This window comes from Alligator mississippiensis, chromosome 12 (assembly GCF_030867095.1).
Source record: "Alligator mississippiensis isolate rAllMis1 chromosome 12, rAllMis1, whole genome shotgun sequence".
Lineage (NCBI taxonomy): Eukaryota > Metazoa > Chordata > Crocodylia > Alligatoridae > Alligator > Alligator mississippiensis.
In genome coordinates, this window is record NC_081835.1 from 11,481,052 (window position 1) to 11,502,115 (window position 21,064).

The 21,064-nt window shown below is 41.9% G+C and overlaps 1 long non-coding RNA gene across 5 annotated transcripts in view; it reads right to left on the reverse strand.

Annotated features, from left to right (window-relative positions):
- The window catches only part of LOC102561602 (uncharacterized), a 552,985-nt gene that overhangs the window by 428,577 nt on the left and 103,344 nt on the right, over window positions 1-21,064 (reverse strand). The gene's annotated exons all lie outside the window — the stretch shown is intronic.

Below are 21,064 nucleotides of genomic sequence, written 5' to 3' on the forward strand. Positions count from 1 at the left end.
CAAGTCATCAAGGGCTGCATGACAGGCAGCCCAGGAGCAGATAAATATTAATTTTCTAAACTTTTTAGGGGTCCCGCAGGCCGGATAGAATGGCCTGGCGGGCCGTATTCAGCCCCCGGGCTGCATTTTGCCCACCCCTGCATTAGGCATAGTTTGCATTAAAAAAAAGCCTGGCTAGCCTATAGATCTATCATATAAGCTTTGCTTACATATTGGTATTGTATGCATTTTCCTCATTGTTATGTATTTTATAGCCTTCTAGACTTTCACACAATGTTTCCATCTTTACAGAAGCTGTAAAGCTTTCAAGCTTTACAGAAGTCAAAACTTTGAAAACACGGTAACACACACACACACACACACACACACACACACACACGTATATACACAATTGAATTTCCAGCCAGTGCACATGTCTGGCTGGTAATATGGCACATTAACTGCAATTGTGAAATCATTCAACGTGATGGATGTGCTGCCATGCACAGCTCGGATTCCTGCATCCTTTTTCCTGTACAACGAGTCACTGCAAATTTTGCCTGGATCATGATGCAACAGCTCTGCAGAGACCCAAACCTTTAATTAGAAAGGCAAGTAGGCTAATGACACTGACATGAGAAGAGTACAAGTTTGTCACTTTAGAGTTGATGGCCACTCCATTTTTATACTGCAAATTTTAAACGAGCCATATAAAACCCGCTAAAAACAATTACGACACAACTGCAAAGACTTTAGGCCTTGATTCATCAAACCATATGAGCAGGTGTTCTCGCCTTAAACATCAGGAGCCACTTTGGCTACAGTCCATGTTTAAAAGCAGGCTCATTACCATGTAGAAGACGTTTCAAATGGCACAAGGGGCATGTTAGTACCTAATCTGCTTTGAATATATACAATAAAAAGGTGCCAAAAAATGAACCGTCTTCAAGACAGAGCTAGGTTTGTTTACCATTTTACTACTCTGAACAGGCTTCACATCCAGATGGCATGAATTACAATGGGATCTATTCTCACTGACAAACACTTCCAGACACAAACATATTAACGGCCATCCCAAGAGGTTTCTATTTGTATTGCCACTTCTTATTTCAAGAAAGCTAAATATTCTGTCTCTGGATTTGATAGAAAACTTTCATCTGTCAATAAATGATCAAAAAATCAACGGCATACATTTTTTCTCTGATATTCTTTCCACTGACAGCAGAGACGACATTGTAACAGCAATGGCACCATGTGAATCCAGTGAAGCAAAGATGATATCTTCTGACCAGTAAGTCTTAAGTGTCATTCTGTTTTTTCTCATGTTCATTTCTTTTTTCTAGATGAAATTGCAAAGCTGACTTGGGCAACACTATAATATTAAGTAGAACGGTAGTTTCCAAAGTGTGCATCTTAGAAAGTATATAAAAGGGTCTGAAAAAATTGTGGGAGGGCTGTGTAGCAAAAATCCTGTCACACTTTCCTCCCTCTGTTAGTACATATTGGCACATTGCATTTGCTCAGATGAAAGAAAACCTAATTGCTCCTATTTTTAAGTTAAAGCCAGAGAAAAGAAGTAAGTTGCACATATTATCAAGTCTATTTAATATTTCTGCATTAAATCAATAATTTGCTCTTTAGTTTCCAAATTTCACAGTGGGGATTTAAAAAAAAAATCTGGTACAATGTTTTGCCTTTATCTTTGTGAAAGCCCTTCAGTTGTAATAAATCTCTAAGGGTAGATAAGTGGACAGATTTTCCAAATACCTCGGTACAATGAGAATTATTAGGTATGGAACATGAGCTGCTGTCTGCTGTGAGCTATTTCAGAAATGTGCATAAGAGAGTACATGTCCCCCTCACATATAGTCTGTGCTCAGAGATCATATTTCTCTCCCAAGCTTTTTTTTTTTGTCCCAGAAAAATCAAACAAAAAAATTGCCCTGTATGTTTACTTTTTTATTTTTTATATAAAGTTTGAGGTCAGTTGGGGGGAGAGGAAGAGCTCTGTTCATCTGAAAATTATTAAGTCTACATAAATTCATAGATATAAATCAAAAAGGGACTTGTGACTGCAAAACAATGATACTGCTAGGACTGTGAGGGGTTCCTTTCATTAGGAGAGAGAAAGCAATTATTTTTTTACATAATCTTTTCTTATGCTCACATATAGAAATGGTCATGCTAAAAAGACCCAGCTCTTATGAGAACCCGTGCCCCTTCCAAGCACACTCTCTTCATTGACGATCTCCGGTGCAAAGCATTGCTTTCACGCATAACTAAATGACTCCTTTTCGACAGATTGTAGCTCATGCCAATACTTTAACGCCAGCTATCAACTCTATACACCTTTTGCAGGAACTAAATGCCGCTCCAATTTGATAAGTCTGGCACCGTGACAAGAGAAGTGAACAGTGCTGTCAAACCTTTTAACCACATCTAAACTGTAAATGGGATCCCAAACGGGCAAGAGAGGAGCATGCTATGAAGTGCTTTGGGAAGGAACTTATGTAGCAAACCTGACTCTATTTGCTTAAGAACACAATTGCTTCACCAATAAGAATAAACACAGACTTAGGTTGCATGAGCACGTATCTGTAAGAAGCCATGGCATACCTGTGCAACACCAGGAGCCCTGATCAGGTGTGGAAATCTTAGGGCCCTTTTAGAAAGATTCATTTCCTTCTCAGATTTCCAGATTAGCAGTTACATTCTACCTACCGATATTCCTCCAGCATTTTTCAGATTATCAGTTAACCTACAGCATATTCCTCCACGGCTCACAAACTAGCATGAATTTCTATGCTGGCTTTCCATAGAACCTCAAATTCAGTTCAGGATTTTGGTCTCCATCTTCAACAAGCTTAGTAGCCTCACACCAGCATAGCTAGAAGATTACCTAAAACTCCAGTATACTTTTCCAATGCCATGGAAGTCTGTACCATCAGGGCAAGCTTTCTTTGCCCAGAAGTCTCTCAAGGAACTGATCCAAGACCATGCAACAAACCCCTACTAGAACTAAATCATGAAGAATCTTGAATCAATTTCTACTCTACATGCAAGGCAAACTTCTTTGATTCCCCGTCTCTAAACAAACTCAGTGCAAGGTAACATTAGAAGAACTAAAACCAAAACCAGAATCCTACCACAACTGGGATTGCCAACCCTCCTGGATTGGCCAAGAGTCTACTAGAATCAGCATCGATCTCCTGGTGACTATTGAAAGCAATCTGGGAGATGGATATTATGAATGGGTTGAACAGTACAATTAACGACATTACGTTGTGTTGGGGGAAAAAAAAAATCTTCCAAAATCGCTTCAGTCAGAGTTGGCAACCCTAACCACAACTGAATACAGAAGTGGTCTGTACATTTGTTCTTCCCTAAGGAGAGAAAGAAAAAACTAAGAAGTGATAGATGTTACTGAAATCACTTAAGGACACAACTGGAAGATGCATTCCTCTCTGATGAGAGCAGAACTTTCACAGAACAGAATTAAAAGGCAAGGTTAAAAATTGCTACCATTGCTACATAAAGTCAGGCAAGCAATCACAGAAGGAAGCAGAGCTTCTTCACACTAAACAAGGAACTTGATTCGAACAAGGTAAGGAGTTTCATACTCCTAAAGCTTCCTAAAGGGATGTTTTTCTTCCATGAACCATAGAATTATAACCTGAAATTGTCTCTAGCCCTTCCTGCCTGACTTTGAAGACGTAGTCCGATTCATTGTGTGTTCATGTCCATCCTTGGGCAACTCCAGTTCAATGTTGAGAAGCAATCTCTGTATATAAAATCTGTGAACTGCTTTGCAAGCATCACCATGGATACTATTTGACACGTGCACTAATTAGTATTTCCATTTTATTAATACAGTGCATCTTCATATAACTTCAAAACAGAGAGATATCACAAATTCTTTTTTGTCCATCGATCAAGTTGAGTTACTTAATTCTTCCGAGAAAGGACCACAGGATTTGCATAAAGCATTGAACTGCCAAATGGAAATAAACACTGATTTATTAAAATGTCCTAGTTGAAATGAAAAGGCTACATCATCCTAGCTTAGGCCCCACTCTGTGACTCATTACGTACCTGCTATGCCCACGCAGTAGCACTGTGCCCAACGCCCATAGGGATTTGCACAGAGGTAACAGTTTGTCTGAAGGTTGTACGTTATCTCAATACAGATACAGACAAGTGGTTTAAATTCACTTTCTCCTCCTAATAAAATATGCTGTGGTGTGTTAAAAAGAAGCATTCATGACAAGTCTTCTCTTCACTTTAAAGAGAAAAGACAATGGAATCTATTGATAGGCTCCTGAATGAGGGTGATGAAATTTCAATAGTGTTAAGAATGTTAATTAAAAGGAAAGTTGACCATTGACATTTCTGCAAATTCTATTTAACAGCTTAAAAACAAATCTGAATGGAGATGGGAGCTCAGGTTACCATGCTTTCTATAGAAGTAGAAAGAGGGATCATTTTCCTTGACTTCCAGATATGCCAAACTTTTTAGAGCAGACTTATATAAAGTACTTAAAAGTAAACTATGTGGTGAACTAAGCTTGCTTGTTGATCTAACAGCTGTGAAGATTAAATGACTTTTAAATGTCCTTGATTTTACAGTATGAAGGCCAGCAAGTTGTATCTTTATATTTCAAGAGTCACTAAAATCCATGAAGTAGAATACCCAAGACAAAAGGCACCCAAGACAAAAAGAAAAGCAGTCACCCGGTAAATGCATTTACAGGGATAGAGGCAGATTCTTACCCTGGAAAAAAATCAACATAATTCTGTGATGTTGCATTAGCATCATTTGAGAATATGCCCCATCCTGCTGAACTCTAAATTCCCCTTCTTATAGCAAGTGCAAATGAAGTGAGAAAGCCAATAGGCAAAGGAAGGAACAAGCCCTGAGCCCTTATGACTTACTAGTTAATTGCCTGTCAAGAACAGGGGTGGTGGGGGGCAGGTGGGGATGGAGCACCACTGCTGCCGCCTTCCAGGAGCAGGAGGGGGGAAGGTTGCACACAGCCGCTGCCACTGCCACCACTCCATGTCCAGCCGCACCCCCTGCTCCACATCCAGCCCCGTGCCACACAACCCCCACTCCACGTCTGCCTGGCCTGCTCCACTGGAGCCACGCCCTGCCTTTCATTCTTGATGGGCATTCTTATTGCAGCACTAGCTGGAGCCATGCCCTGCTGGGAGCCAAACCCCCAAGAGAGTTATGGACAGACAGACAGACAGACGCACAGACAGACTAAGCCTTTTAGATAGATAGATAGATAGATAGATAGATAGATAGATAGATAGATAGATAGATAGATAGATAGATAGATAGATAGATAGATAGATAGATAGATAGATAGATAGATAGATAGATAGATAGATAGATAGATAGATAGATTCACTTCGGATTCAGCCAATTCAGGGGACAGTGATTCGATTTGGTGATTCAAATCACTGTCCCAAATCCAATTCAGAGACTCAGCTGCTGCTGAATCAGCCGAATCTCTGAATCAATCAGGTCCCATCTCCCACCCACTCTCCCAGCCCCAGCAATGGCTGCCCCACCCATCCCAGCTCCCAGCACTTTGAAGAAAAAGAAAAAGCCCCCACTCACTGGCTGCTTTCAGGCAGAGGGGGCAATCCCCGCAGCCCCCAACTGCCCCACGCCACATGGGGGGCTCTGCCTTGAGCCCTCCGACCTGCTCCCGCTGTCCCAGCCCCTGCCACATGGCTGCCCCACCCACCCCAGCTCTGGCCCTTTAAGAAAACAAAAACACCCTGGACTCACCAGTTTGCTGCCCAATGGTGGGGCGAGCCCAGCTGCCCCCACTGCCTCACACCACATGGGGGGCTTTGCACAAACCTCCAGAAGCCCAAGGCTGCTGCAGGAACTGGAGAGTTCAGGCTTTGGGGTTTTGTTCTGTTTTCTTAAAGGGCCAGAGCTGGGGCAGGTGAAGCAGCCATGGGGGTGCTGGGAGAGCATGGGGGGGGTCAGAGGCTTATGGCAGAGGCCCCCATGTGGCGTGGGGCAGTGGGGGGCAGTGGGGATCACCCCCCACCAGGCAGCAGCCGGTGAATAGGGGCTTTTTTTTTTTTTTTTTAAAGCACCGGGACCTGGGGCAGGCAGTCCAGTCATGGGGGGCTGGGGGAGCAGGTAGGGATCAGGGGGAAGCTAGGGGGGAGCAGGCAGGGGATGGGGCCTGGCAGGGGTCCCCCCATGGTCCCTCCCCTCTCCTCCAGCCTCCCCTCCCCTGCCTCCTACCCACCAGCTCGGTGTCCAGGTCCAGCTCCCTGCTGCAGCAGGTGGGGACTGCTGAAATCTCTGAAGCTCTCCAAATCTTTTCTGAATAAATTTGGAGAGCTGCGAATCGATTCAGACCTTTTAATTGGTCCCCTGGTTCAATTCGGATTCAGAGATTCGGCCACTGAATTGAGCCGAATCTCCTCCAAGTCAAATCAGCATCTGAAGCGTCTCAGAGCCCTAATACATAGATAAATAGATAGACTGACAGACCAACTAACTGGTGTGCTGCACCAAAGACAAAGTAGCGATCTGTGACCGGTACATAGGGAAGAGCAATCAGCAGTCCTAGAGAGGTGGTTCGTTAAATTGGCAGTTCTTATTTACATTAACACATACTTCCCTGTGGGGTCAGGCCAACTCTTAGGATCTCAATATTTCACTGTTAGACAGGAGGGTGTGACACAATTGCACATATACAAACACACAAATCAATTGGATGCACACACACACAAGACCAACTCAGGCACATACACATCCAAACTAGCCTAGGCACATGCATACATATCGCCAATTCAAGTACATACACTATACACCCCAAAAGTTAGACAAAAATCAATTGTCCATACGCGCACACTCAGGACACATACACAGATCGCTAATTCATATATCATACACACAATGACTGATATATACACACACATATATACACACACACACACACACACACACACACACACTCACCAGTTCACACACATACAACCCACCTACACATAGGTAAGTTCCTAACTTGGATGGCACGGTATATATGTGTGTGCTTGAGGTACCTGGGATACTTGGGGGAAGGTTAAGGTGAAAGGGAGAGAGTTAAAAGTGTAAGGAGTGAAAGTTGCCAGAACCGGGATTAGAACCAGTGGACTAGAGAGAAGCTGGCTGAGGAACTGAGGCTTGGGGTTACTTAAGGTAGACTGGGGCTGGAAACTGAGGCAGACAGCTGAGATATTGGGGTAGGGGGCGCAAATAAGTGGTGGCAAGGAGGAGACAGCCAGGAAAGAGAGAGAGAGAGAGGGAGAGAGAGAGGCAGAAACCTGGGAGCTTGGGGCTGGAAACAGGCTGACAGCTTAAAGATTGTGGGGGCAGATAAGTGGTGGCAAGGAAGAAACAGTCAGGAAACAGACAAAAACCCAACTCGGGGTTTCAAAATAACAAGTTTATTAAACAGACACACTACACAGCCCCATGAAGTTATTGGTTCACACACACACACACACACACACACACACACACACTGGCAACAGGAGAAAGAGACTCAGTGGAAGGGTTGGAGTCCAAGTAGGGAAGAGAAGCAGAGTCCAAGTCCTTGGTTGAAGGGGGGGGGGGGGTGATTGCTACCTATCCAGGCTGGAAAGGGGTCCTTGTCCAGTAGGTGTTGCCCAGAGTGGAGTCGCCGGCAGGGCCTCTAGGTGGATAGGTGGTGTGGCATGGTGCTGGTCCAGATGGAGAGGGCATCCCCAAAAAGTCAGTCTTCACTACCCCTTTTTATGGGGCAGACTACCTCTGATCTCCTATGGGGAGGACCTGTCCAGGCAAGGTCAGTCATGTCCCAGAGGGCTCCAGGTGTTCTTACTGAGCATGTGCAGCCTTGGCACAATGGTGGGTTGCCTCATCTTTTGTTTCTTGAATGTTGAGGGTGGTTCCAAGGGCTGAGTCCTTGGTCCAGGTATCGGTGTTGATGGTTCGGTCATTCAGAGGGAGCTATTTTTAGACCTACTGCCATTGCTTCTCAAGCACCCTCATTCATCCCCATTCATTCAGGAACCAAGTTACAGAGGAGGGGTAGATGTGAGTTATGGGTTACACAACCAGGCCTGGGGACAGGATGGAGACTTGACAAACAAAACGGACACTTGACATGACTTATGCTAACTTTCATATGTAGGCCTAAATCATATAGTACCAGTAAAACAATAATATAGACCAGTAAAAATCAATATAAACATAATAATTATACAATATAAAGAAGGAGAAAAAACAAAACAAATACAACTTGCTACCAAAATAAAATGCTGAAGCTTATCCTATGTCTTATCTTAGCTCACTTATACTTATCTATAGGGAATAGAGAGGGAAAGAAAAAGTCAGAAATGGTTGGGGAAGGGAAGGGAATGCATTCTTAAAAACTGGGGGGCTTGCTAAAACTTCACCCATGTTTTCCTACACACCGTCACTCCATTAGTCCTAATTATACTTGCTTGGACACTGTCACTCCATTAGTCCTAATTATACCTGCTTGGACACACAGGGCATATACTCCTTTTCACCTCTTGCTACTTATGCCTTTTAAGCACTTGTAGATGGCTATAACTGTGCTCTCACACCCCTCCATCTATATTTAGCCAAGTGATTAATATTAACTTCTTTTACTCATCTCTCAATACAGCAGGTTGCTCTTTAAGATGCATAAATATTTTGGTTGTTTTCACTGAATCCCCTCTTATTCATTTCGAAGTTCTGAATTACAGAGGTGCCAGACACTACACACAAGAGTATTCATACAATTGCAATATTAGTCAGCCCAAATCATTGAAAAATGTTCTAAAACTATTAAAACAAATACAGACGCTTGGTTTAATTCTCCATTCCTGCCCCCAACACTAGTCTGTGGTGATAGGTAGAGTTATCCTTGTAGCCTACACTGTCTATTCTTTGGATTTTATTTCACTGAAGTGGGCACGAGTATCTTGTCTATATGCTCCTACAGATTGAACATCCATGATAATTTCCAAGCTGACTCCTTAGCTTTGGAGCTATACTCATCCCTCCATAAACAGTGCTAAGGCATTGCAGGTACTTACTATATATTGCATGTACAGTGTGCACTAATTTATCCTAGATCACTGCATGCCTGCATCTAGAAATAAGAAGATACCTCCTGAAAAATGTTGCTGGTATCATGTACTCAGTTGTGTGATTATGCCATACAATTAAGGTACGAACTTGCTTTTCTCCAGCAGAAGAAACTAAAGATTTAAGAACATTAAACATCATTGTGTAACAGTGCATTTCACCCGGGCTTCACTTCTGCATTTTGCAGGCACCATTTTACACCAGTAAATAATTAAATCTGCAACTGCCCCCACCCCAAAATAAATTATAGGTGCAAATAAGGAGATTGGAGATAAAGCTGCCTGACCTCCAGGAGTTAACATGTGGTTAGCTGTCTAAATGATGCAAGTTCAAACACTTGCAAGAATAAATATCCAAGGAAAACATCTCAGTCCATGAAATTCCACTAGTGAAAAAAGTTAGAGAACATTGCTTCTCTAAGTTAGAGAGAGTTAGAAAGAGTTTTGCCCTGCATGCACTGTTGTTCTCATGAACCCCTTTTTTCTCTTTTTTTTGATAAAAAGGAAAATTTGCCATATCCCTATAATACTGTGAATGGCTTTCCTTCCCAAGGCCTGTTTTAAAGAACACCGACATTTAAAAAATGCTTATTCCAGATTAATGCCACCTTTACATATTTACAGTAGTACCTCCCCATACTGTGTAGTCCCATCGATAATCAGCAAGGTACCACTCAAGCTGAATCTGGCTACAGACACATAACTCTCCCATAGTAATTTCAAGCCAGTTTAAAAAACCCCTTGTAGGAATTAGCTCTATCCGAGTCTTAATATTTAAGTAATTTCCATAGACTCCTACTTGTCGTTATGGCTATTGTTTTTGTTGTGCATATAACAGGGTTGCCCTGGAGTCTCTGGGAATTAGATATAAATCTCCAAGAGACTGCTGAGAGAGTCACCCAGGAGATAAATGATAGTGCATTTATTAAAACAAATATTAAATGTTGAATTAGATTTATATAGTAGTAGTCCAGTGGGTTTTTAAAATGTAATAGTAATGTGCATTTGCCTTCTTGATATAAAGTCTACGCACCGTAATCCTTAATTGATGATATAGGCAAATATGCGGGCACATTTGCACTGTGCATCACGGGCATGCTGGTGTTCTGGAAACCTCCCAGAATAGATTCAAACAGAGTCGGCAGCTCTAGCCCAAACAGATATATGTGAGAGGCCATTATAGAGCAGTCTAAAATGTGACTGATAAAGAGTCACTGTATCACCCGTTACTCAAGATCAAAAGTGATTTTCAGGCCTTGTGTTCTTCATGCCTGTTGGACTTAAGCATGCCACGGGGGCTACTGGGGAAAAGCTGATGCAAGTCTATGCATCAGCCTCTTCTTGCAGTCAACCAACTGGACAATCCTGGCATCAACCTCAGGAGAAGTGCTCTGAGTATCTGCAAGCTCATCTTTTTTCTAAAGAAGAGTGTTGGAATGAGTAGTTCAAGACATAATGCCCCAAGGTGAATATAAAGGCATGACTTAATACTCCCTACCTTAGAGAGAGAAACCTGCAGTGGGGCCAGTCACAGAAATGGACAGCACATACAGAGATGTCTACATAAAATTTCCACCATCAAAAATGATGTAGTAGACCCTCCCAGTGTTCAGCCCAGGATACCCTTTACAACACCACCGCTACCGATCTTCCAGAGACGCCCTTACCAAAGCTACACAGGAAAGCAAAGCCATACACGTAACTGAATTGGACAGTGAAATACTTTTGCAATTAATTGGTAAGTAATCAACTTGACAAAGTTGATGAGCCTTGAACTAACAGTAATACAAAGGAACAATGTCAACAGTAAAAATGTAATGGCCGATGAGACTGTCCCTCTGCGAAGAACACCCCGATCTTTCATCTTCGCCTGCAGGCAAAGGCAGCGTTAGACAATTTCAAAAGTGACAAGCGCGCTCTCTCTTGAATGGTTCTTAAACATTACATTAAATAATGTCTTTGCTCTTTGAGTAACCTTTGGTAACTGTTGTGAAGGGGAAAAAAATATTTGCAGTGCTTTTCTGCTCGAGTGCAGCTTACATGCATCATAATGCATATTGGGAAGTTTGAGCAGGCAGAGAAACATTTTTTGGCAGAAAAAATAAGTGTTTATTTACAACCACATCAAAATGGTGTTCTCAAGGAACATTAGAGAAGCAAGACGAGCCTGGAAAAAACAGAAATCTCATGAAAAGACTCAACAGCCCAAGCGGTGAAGTGAGAGAGACTAAAGGATTTTGAAGAACCTAGCTACTATGGGGCTCTGCAGGCCTGAGCAGCAATAGGAACATTTCAGAGGAAAGACTGTTGATTTACACATACCATATATCCTTTTCTTCATTATTGAGTCCATTCATTTATCCTAAAGTAAAATGAGAATTCTAGTTAGCAACTGCCAATTTCTGCTTTTCTTAATTCTCCGTTTTCCCCTGCAACTTGTCTGAATACACAACAGCGGCTCAGGAACTTGATTTGTGCCCCTTCAAGAGCACTGCTACAGATAATTTTGGGTGTATGCATTCAGCTATTCCCTTAAACTCTGACCAGCCTTCCCCTCGTACTTGTCCTCTAGCTGGTAGATGTATTGTCTTTCTTCATACAGCGGGCTGGGTTTTTTGGTGCATCGGACAAGTCCGTGACCCTACTCTCCATCGCTATAACTAAGCTGCTTATATTTGGACTGTGCCTGTGCATTATTTTGTTTGGTTTTGTTTTAAAAATAGCCCAAATAAAGAGAAAGGTTGAAAAAGAGTACTTTATGATGTGGGTACTCAAACCCTCAATGTTGAAAACACAGAGAAGACAGAAATGCAGTAATACTCAGCTTTAGTTTTAAGTGTACTTCAGTTCACTTGCAAAGCTCGCAAAGCCTGTAGTAAGAGACTGACTATCCTTGAAAGCACAAAAATAAAACAAAAAGAATCAACAGTTTGTTAGATGAAAAGTGGTTTCACCATATTTGTGCAACTCAAGTAGAAGAAGATAAAAGAGGACATATTGTACTGCAGAACAGCCAGATCCTTCGTGAAGGGAAACTTTAAAAGGGGACTGGACCTAACCCATTCAGAGCACTTCTCCTGAGGTTGATGCCAGGATTGTTTCAGTTGGTCGAATGAGGTCCGAGGTCCCTTCCAGCACTAATGTCTATGAAATCTATGAAATCATTCGGCCCCTACCAATCTTATGCTCCCCTCTTGGAGAGATGGCCTGAAAAAGAAAGAAAAATTCAGGATGCTCAGCGAAGATGCAGGATGCTTCCAGTGAAACAGAAACTACTGGAGGAAAAGAACCACATTAAATGGTTCTGTGGAAAAAGCATTTTGGGGCTTCCACGCCATCAGAGTAAGCCAAAGAGAAGCTTATTTGAAACAGAAACACAGCATATATAACCAAGGGCCTGTCTACTGGCCTTGCACATTTTCTCTGGAAGAAGGCATTCTATCTTTTGCGAGGCATCCTTTATGAAGGGGATTAAATTCAATTTAAATGATGGTAAGATGTCAGTTCTACAATACCCTGCCCTGAATATTGCACATTATCTCCAGCTTCCTAGCAGCAGCATCGCAGATGGGATTCCAGCCTCTCTTCCCTTCCCCTGCTGCTCAATATTGTTTCTCCTCTGTGTCATTTTTCACAGCGTGCATCAGTGGATACTATCAGAGCTAATCCTGTTTACTGGATCCCCTCGCTGCAGAAGCGTTTGTTGTCAGTCAAATCCCATTCTGAGAACTGATGGCTTTTGATCCATTATATGAACTGGACTCTAGGTCCATGTAAACACATGCCCATCTGTGTGTCTCAGATCAATGCCTCCTCCTCTTAGTAGTCCATGTCATGAAATAACTGACTGGGTGAAAAACATATAGAGAGGCTTGATCTCATTTGGAGTGAAAACCTTATCTGGAGCTTCTTCATAGCATTTCCTGCTATTTTATTTACTCTGAGACTATAGCCAACTTCTTCAAACTTTTAAGGGCAAAAAGTACAGTTATTTCTAAAGGACAGATGCTGAGCACACTAGGTTGTTCCTTCTAATAGGCTCTAGCTATTGTTCCGAACCTTTGTTATAATTCATGCCTTAGGCGATACTGTTGAAACTCTGAAACCAAGTTAAACAGCAAGAAGAGAGGGGATTCAATCAATTAAACTTTCAATCAGAGCAGTTTGAAAAAAAATAAACCGAAAAGAAATATGTTGGGTGGGTAACACAATTCAGTTGCCGTGTTTGCTGTGATTCTTTAGCATGCATATTTATAACAAGGATTTACTGTAGACCTGCCTGTGCATCATTAATACAGAGAGAAATATAAACTGCATAACTCAAGGAGGCAAATCAAGATCATAATCTGCAATTCAGCAAAACGTGTTCTTCTGGCTGACATCAGCAAACCACACAGAGTTCTTATGTTGGTGGGTGGTGAATTTTTATGACCAAGCAGGAAATGAAATTTTCATTGAAAACATGTCACATCTATGAAAACTATTTTATCCAAGATTCTGCTAACCATGTCAAACTAGATACAGGTGCCCTTGCAAGAGAGTTACAGCCAGGGTTAAAACATTTTTGCCATGCTTCCTGGCAGTTTTACCCATCAGAGTCTCTCTGCTTCTTGTCTACAAAACATTTTCCACGTCAAAAATTGCTATACAAAAAATCATTTTGATATATATTTTTCTTGACAAGGTTTTTGGGTCAAAGATCGCATTTTGAATGTCTCCAGCATGGGCATTGGGATACTGACATAAGATATAGAAGACATAGGCTCAAATCCTTGTTTTCCCTGATTTACAGCAGGCTTTTAATCTCCCTGAACCAGGCCAAGCAACGACTCACTCAAATGTAGGTCCTCCCATATCCCAGGTGAGTAAGGTACCACTAAGCTAGAAAGAATCTCTCTGCAACATCATGAAACTCAACTTTTGAAACCTGCAAAACATTTTGTGAAATAAAACAATTTTCCAGCCAGCAGTAAGTCCTAGCTCTGTTCATGACCAACTTTCTCACCATCTTTACGTCTTGACCTATTTTCTCATTGTTTGCACACAATACTCTTGAATGCAATACAAGGTCAACTGGCCAGACCTTGCTAAAAATCCAGGCCAATTTGTAGATATGCTAAATGCAAAATATAGAAACAAAAGTTAGAATAATGGAAAAGGTGGGAGGTTTTTTCTAGTGGTGGGGATATAACATGTTAATTAACTATATTCTAGTTACTATCTTTTTTCCTCACCTCCCCTAATACTTCATTTTGAGTCTGATTTTAGTGATTGCAAATATATTATTGAAGTGTGCAATCACAGTTTTTACAATAGTAATAACTAGAGTGCCAACTCTTGTGACCGACTCCTTTGGTTTAAGACAGGGGCAGGCAAAATATGGCCATGGGCCAAATCTGGTCCACCGGGCCATTATATCCAGCCTGTGGGGCCCCTAAAAAATTTAGAAAATTAATATTTATCTGTCCCTTGGCTGCTTGTCAATGATGACAGGAGCCAGTGGCAGTAGGACCCAGGAGGAGCTGGCAGCACAACTAAGCAGCTGCAGCAGCAGGTCCACCCCATGCTGGAGTGGTGCTGGAGTGGCGCTGGAGTGGCAAGCAGGGTGGTGGAGGAGGGGGGAAGCAACAGAAAAGGGGCAGCAGTGGAGCATGGAGCCCACACCAGTGCCCTAAAATCAGGAGCACAGAGCCCAGGCTTTCAGGAGTGCTGGCGGGGGTGGGCTGTGGGCAAACCCTCCCCCTCCACACAAGCCACAACCCTCTCTAGCCGCCCTCCCCCCACACACTCACAGCCCCCTACAAACCCTATACCCACCCACACCTACATCCCTCACAAATCCCACACACACACTCACACCCTCCCCTACCCCACATACCCACAAACCCATACCCATGCACCCACCCACACTCTCCCACAATATACAAGAGCGAGTCTTAATTTTAAGCTATTGTGCAATCACCTCTGTGTACACTACACACACGCATGTAAATCAGGACAAAAATATTTTTTGAAGTGAAATTATGACTGTTGTAGTACATGCATGATTTTTAGAATATAATTTGGTATTTTTTTGGTTCGGAGATGGCAAACCCCCTTGCTGAAAAAAGTAATTCCAGGGGACAAAGGGAGGGAATTCTGATGGCAAAGGCCAGGGGTTAGAAGGCGGGACTTCCAGGCCCAAAATGATGACCAGGGGACAGGGCACCTGTCAAAGGGCGGGGCTACCCATACAGCCCTCGATGGCTTGCCAAAACTCAGTAAGCAGCCCTCCACCTGAAATAATTGCCTGCCCCTGTTTTAAATATGTCCCCTCTTTAATACAGGGGAATTGTAGATTGCAATCTCTCTCATAATAGAAAAGGTGTGTGTTTGTTCTACAAAGTATGTTATTTCTAATTCTAGCAACTTTTACGAGCAGTAACTGCTAAAAGCCTGCTGAAATTTAACCTGAGAATAGGTAAAGAAAAAAGGAGCAGGATGGTTCTAAGCCCAGGTTGATTTTAAAGTATTCATGACATAAATCCATGAGTTCTAGTAATCACAACCCCCTAGTGAGGGGGTCACAGATGCTTCCATGAGGTTCATGGCTGCCTACCTTTGTTTATAGCTAGATAGGAAAGGAGTTCAGAAATCTTTTTTCTTAGTTGCTACACTATCACACTATTCAAGAGGTTAAGAGGAACTGACCTAATTCATTATTTCTAACTGCTGCTGTTCTAATGTTCAAGCAGAGCCACTATGGAGAAAAATAATCAATTTAGAAGACAAGTTATGGAGCCCAATATCGAACTGGCCAGTGGTTGTTTTCCTGCCTTGGTAGGAGGGATCTTTGATTGTCTGATTGCAATAAGGAAGAAGATCTGTCTGTTGCAGTCTGTGCATGTAGGACAACATCCTGGCCTGTCACCAAGTCTGACCCTGCTAACAAACACCATTTGATCCAACTACTCCCAGTGTCAAGATCACTTGCTCAGAAGTTTGAGCCCATAATTCCTATGCTCTGTTAGCTCCTGGGGCTGCATTGGAACAGTTAACTGGGAAACTTAAATAATAAATGCCACTCAAGAGACCTTCCTTTGTACCCAAATCCGACCCAAATCTTAGACGGCTTAAAAGTCGATTTTAAAGGGCTTAAAAGAATTAGGTACTACTGGGGAGCACTGAGCACATACAATTCAAACAGATATAAAAATTCCTCAACAAGATGCTCGATTAAATAAAAAGAAGGGGAAAAATGAAGTGCGTGCATGCACCCGGAGGTGATTATTATCTTTAAATTCAAGAGTGGATGCCCTTTCTGGAAACTAACATAACAATTGAGTGGTGCCTAGGGTGTCACAGCTATCTCCCTGTTGTACAACACTGCCATTCAGTATTTTGAGGTAACAATTAAGTCAGGCTCTTTTGTGTAAAGCCAAAGGCCATTCACTGTAGAATTTGCAGATAATCTCCGTTAACACTAATAATATAAAGCCTGTAGCAGAGTTGAACATTCATTTGATCCAACAGGGAGCAATGCTTCACATGCACACCATCCAGCTCAGTGATTTCTGGTAACTGCAGTCATTTCACAAAAACCTCTTCCGATTGTCACTGAATCACAAGAATCAAGATTTCAATAATGAAAAAGCAAAGTTAGTGGGGATTAGAGTCTCTTTTGAGTCACCGGGTTTTACAGGTGCACAGCCCTTCTCAAAATTTGGCCCTGTGTGACTAAGAGCCCTTAAAAAGGGGATGCTTGCAAGAAGCCCCAAATTTCACCTGTGGGTACCCCAATATGACACCCACATCTCACATTTAGATGTTTCAAAGAGTACTTAGTTGCATTAAATGGCCATTATATGCATTTAAGTGCCAATCTGAGTGTCCAAAGCCCTCATTTGGCAATCCAGTTAATGGCCCATATTTGAAAACTGGGCCTCTGTGTGTCCATAGGCTGCCATCCAGAAAACTAAGAGAGCATATTCATCTCTTATGACCTAGTTTTGTTACTCATAAACAAACCGCTTTAATGACTGGCTGTTGTGTGTGAATGTTAGATGCTAGAACATGAATAGCTCAATAACATGTGCAGGATGCCCTGGCGCTCTAGTAGTCCATTCCGGCTCCGGTGCCATAGAGGACACAAATGTTTGGATAAATGGTCACATTGTTTGCAGAGTGGATTTCCAGCCACAAGGATAGTAAAGCTGCTGGGGAGATGAACTACGACTGTGTGGAAGTGCAACAGTTCAAGAAAAATGTGCTCCGATTATTAAGTCCCATGGTGCAGCATGTAATTTTATTAGAATGTCCAAAAGTTAAGCAATCCCAAGTGGTTGGAGTATTTATGAGCAGAACACAAGTGCAGTCAGGTACTAGTGTTCCCTAGTGGGTAAAAAGTTTACAAGCAAGCCATATACTATCCAAGAGTGTAATAAAGCAGCTCCTGAAGTACAAATATTTGCAGGCAAAACCAGGCTCTTTCAGCATTTTGAGTTACTGGCTGGTTGTGACTATGGTTTCAAAGAGCTTTCCCCTTATTAGCCGTTCAGCATTACCTAAAGCACCAAAAGCAACAGAAGTCCAGGCAATACTTGTTTTCTTGTGAAGTCATTTGAAAATTAAGAGAGCATATGACCTGCACCCCATATAAACAGAGTGAATCATTTGCACAGGCAAATTTATATGAGCAGATATAATAGAAGATGAAAACAGCATGTTCAGCCAAATTATAAAAGTTTAGAGCATCTTTACAAACACATGCCTATCCGTCCATATCAATTGGCAGAAGCCAAATGCAGAAACACAAAAATAACCTGTCAGTATTATTGCATTCGGATAGTTTTCAGAGGTCAACGTAGGAATTCCAGGATGGTTACAAGCTACGCCACCACTGTAGCCAGAAACTTCAAGATGCTAAACAGAAATGGCCTGATCAGCTCTCTGTAGAGGTCTTTTGAGCTATCACCATGACATCCAAAAGCCAAATAGCTGCCTTGAAGGAACAGTTGAACATTCCCTGTGAACTGGACAACCAAGACATGGGTTACTTCCCTCCTTACAGAACAGCTGGCATATAAGGGTTTCTTAAAGACAGAGAAGAAAAATGACTGAGAGAGAAGGGGAGCATAACCGATTCCGTCGTGCTCGGCTCCTATTAGTGGAGTATTAAGGAACTGTTCTGGTTGATCCAGGAATGGAGAAGATGGACGACTGTTTGTGAACCATCTTTGCCATCATACATGCATCATGTATCAACTCAGCGAACCGGGGTACCGGTCCCAAGGATCAGCTGAAAGCAAGACGATTAAAAAATAATAATTGGCAACATATAGCAGCATGTTATCCCTGAAGTCTGTCAAAGCCCAATTATCAATCTCCTTTCTAAACTGACCACATCTTGAGCAGAAAGTCCTTAGCCAGCCTACAACAATAAGCCTGCCTGGAAGCAAATATAATTGTAAGCAAAACAAACATGAAGAGAGAAATGTAGCTTTCTGAGATGCAAAGCTACTTTTCCCAAAAAAGCCTGGCTCCAGGATTTGCCATTTCTCTCCGCTCTTTGCTTGCTGTGAAAAATAATGATCTGTTGATCTCCGATTGTCATTCATACTGTGTGCCCACTAAGTCAGCATCTGTCTCCTTATTGGATCTCTCTGAAATATTTACTAGCTGTCAAAAGAAAAGAACCCTCTTTTGATACTTTCTCAATGGCATTAGTCAAGAAATGCTGACAATAATGGACATCAAATGTTAACAGACTCATCCATAAGGAGGCTGATGATGATGTTTGCGCCTGTCTTCACAAAAGGGCAAACATTTACATGACAGGTCAAGTAAGGAAGGCTTGGTAAGGATTTCTGGGTATTTCAGCTGCTGAGAGTCACTATCATTTATTCAAAGCATAGTAAAGTAAGCAATGTATAGCTGCAAAAATAATTTATTTAACTTCCAGACTATTGTTTTAAAAAGCAGCTTTTCGGATATTTGAGATGTTGCAAATAAACTTTTCATGTTTCACAGCATGCATTTCACCTTCTGTATTAGCTCATGCTTCACCTAAACACACACTACACATAACACACTGAAACTATGCAGATGCCAACTCAGAATACTTGTTGATGTTACCAAAGTTGTAGCTAAGACACCCTGCAAGGAAGATTTATGTGCTGCATGTAGCATGCAGTGCATTTTATTATCAGTAAGAGGGAGATGGCAGTTCCTTATGATGTTGTCAAGTCTCTCACTATGGAAAATATATTAGGAAGCATTAGGGTGGAGGAAGGAACAGAAGACATCAATACTTACATTTTAAACCCTTTCTAAACAAAAATTGTTGTAAGTGTATCCAGACCTCCCAACTTGAAGGTATGGGTAACTGTGTTCAAGGGGACATGCTAAGCCATAACCATCTATAGTCATTAACCCATGGTATGCAAGAGGGGTGCAGGCACGTGTCAGGTCTCCTGGCCCGAGTGTTTTAATGAAGCCAAACCCCTGGTACTTGGAACTATTCCATTCTCCCTAGCCAAATCTCTAGAAGTAGAAGCAGTGGTGCAAGCCATCCCATTAAATATCAATGTAACTATTGTTTTCAAGCACATTCAGTCCTTTGCTGAAGAGACAGATTGATGAGCCCCCAATGACAAAACGTAGTGAGCGTTTTGATCTGTGCTCATTAAAAATGGGACTGAGCTCACAACAGTCACTGACCAGCTGTGAAATGGCAACTATTTTAGATCTTGCCTTCGAGCTTTAAGTCTAGGCCAGTTCTAAACTTGGAAAGAGGTCTAAATTTCCATTCCAGGTTTATGAATCACTAGTAGTGATGCTTTTTGTCGTATAGACATTTGTGTACTATGAACATGAACCAAGACTAAAGTTCAGTAGCAGGAAGCCAACAGGAACAAGGTTCAATTATTGGCTAGATATGTAGACTGGGTAATGGCAGCTGTGGAAACCAGTAATATTGATACCTAACCTGTGGTGCCAGTCTAGCACTGTCCCGAAACGAGGTATTCAATTTTGATAAACTGAACATGACCCTGTTGTGTATATTTAGACAATAAGTTTTCCGGTTCAAGAATCATCTTTCTCTTCTGCATTTGTACTCACTGTGCTAGGCTTATTCTTACTAGATGCTACGATAACAACAACAATATAATGGAAAATCATTTTCAGCTCTTTTCTCTAGCTGCAGAGTTTGTAAAAACTGAATCCACAAACCAAATACCATGACAGGTACAATAAAATCAGGAAAATTGGCAGCAATGTCTGATTAAGACTCTTACACTAGAAGTAATGAGAATCTGAATTGGTTCTGGAAGGAAAGTTGCAGGATCAATGGCATTAGTATCTTCAGAAAAAGGATATAGCTTCTTGTTTTTCAAATCATACAAATGCCCAAAAAAGTGTCAATGAAAAACACAGCTTTCCAGTGAAGAATGATCTTGGTTGGCAGAGATGGAGAAAAATGGTCTGTCACAGAAAGGGCAGCTAGGGCACTTAGAATAAAGGCCAATTACCTGAATTACACCTTATTTTCCCTATCTGATTCATCCCTTGCTTACTGGATACAGTCCATTAGGCACCAAATGTTTAGTGACTGTTCCTACTAATTGGTCAGTGTTAATGATCTCTCCAAGGAGATATTTAATTTTGCACTCAACTCACTTGCCTTTCCTGACTTCCTTTTGAAACTTGCAGTCACATGTGAAGGATTTTCCAAGAGTCTCTTTGCGCCAATTGAAATCCACAACCTTGCGCAGCAATAAGATGCGACCAGAAAAAGAATAGAAACAGTCTCAAATGGCACATTTCACATTCTTGTGTTCACATAGGCAGGAACAGGAACTAGTGGGAGGCTCATGTGACTGCAAGAAAGCCAAGTGAAATAATAACCCAGAAGAGACACCAAAGAGACAACAGTGCTCCCAAGCAT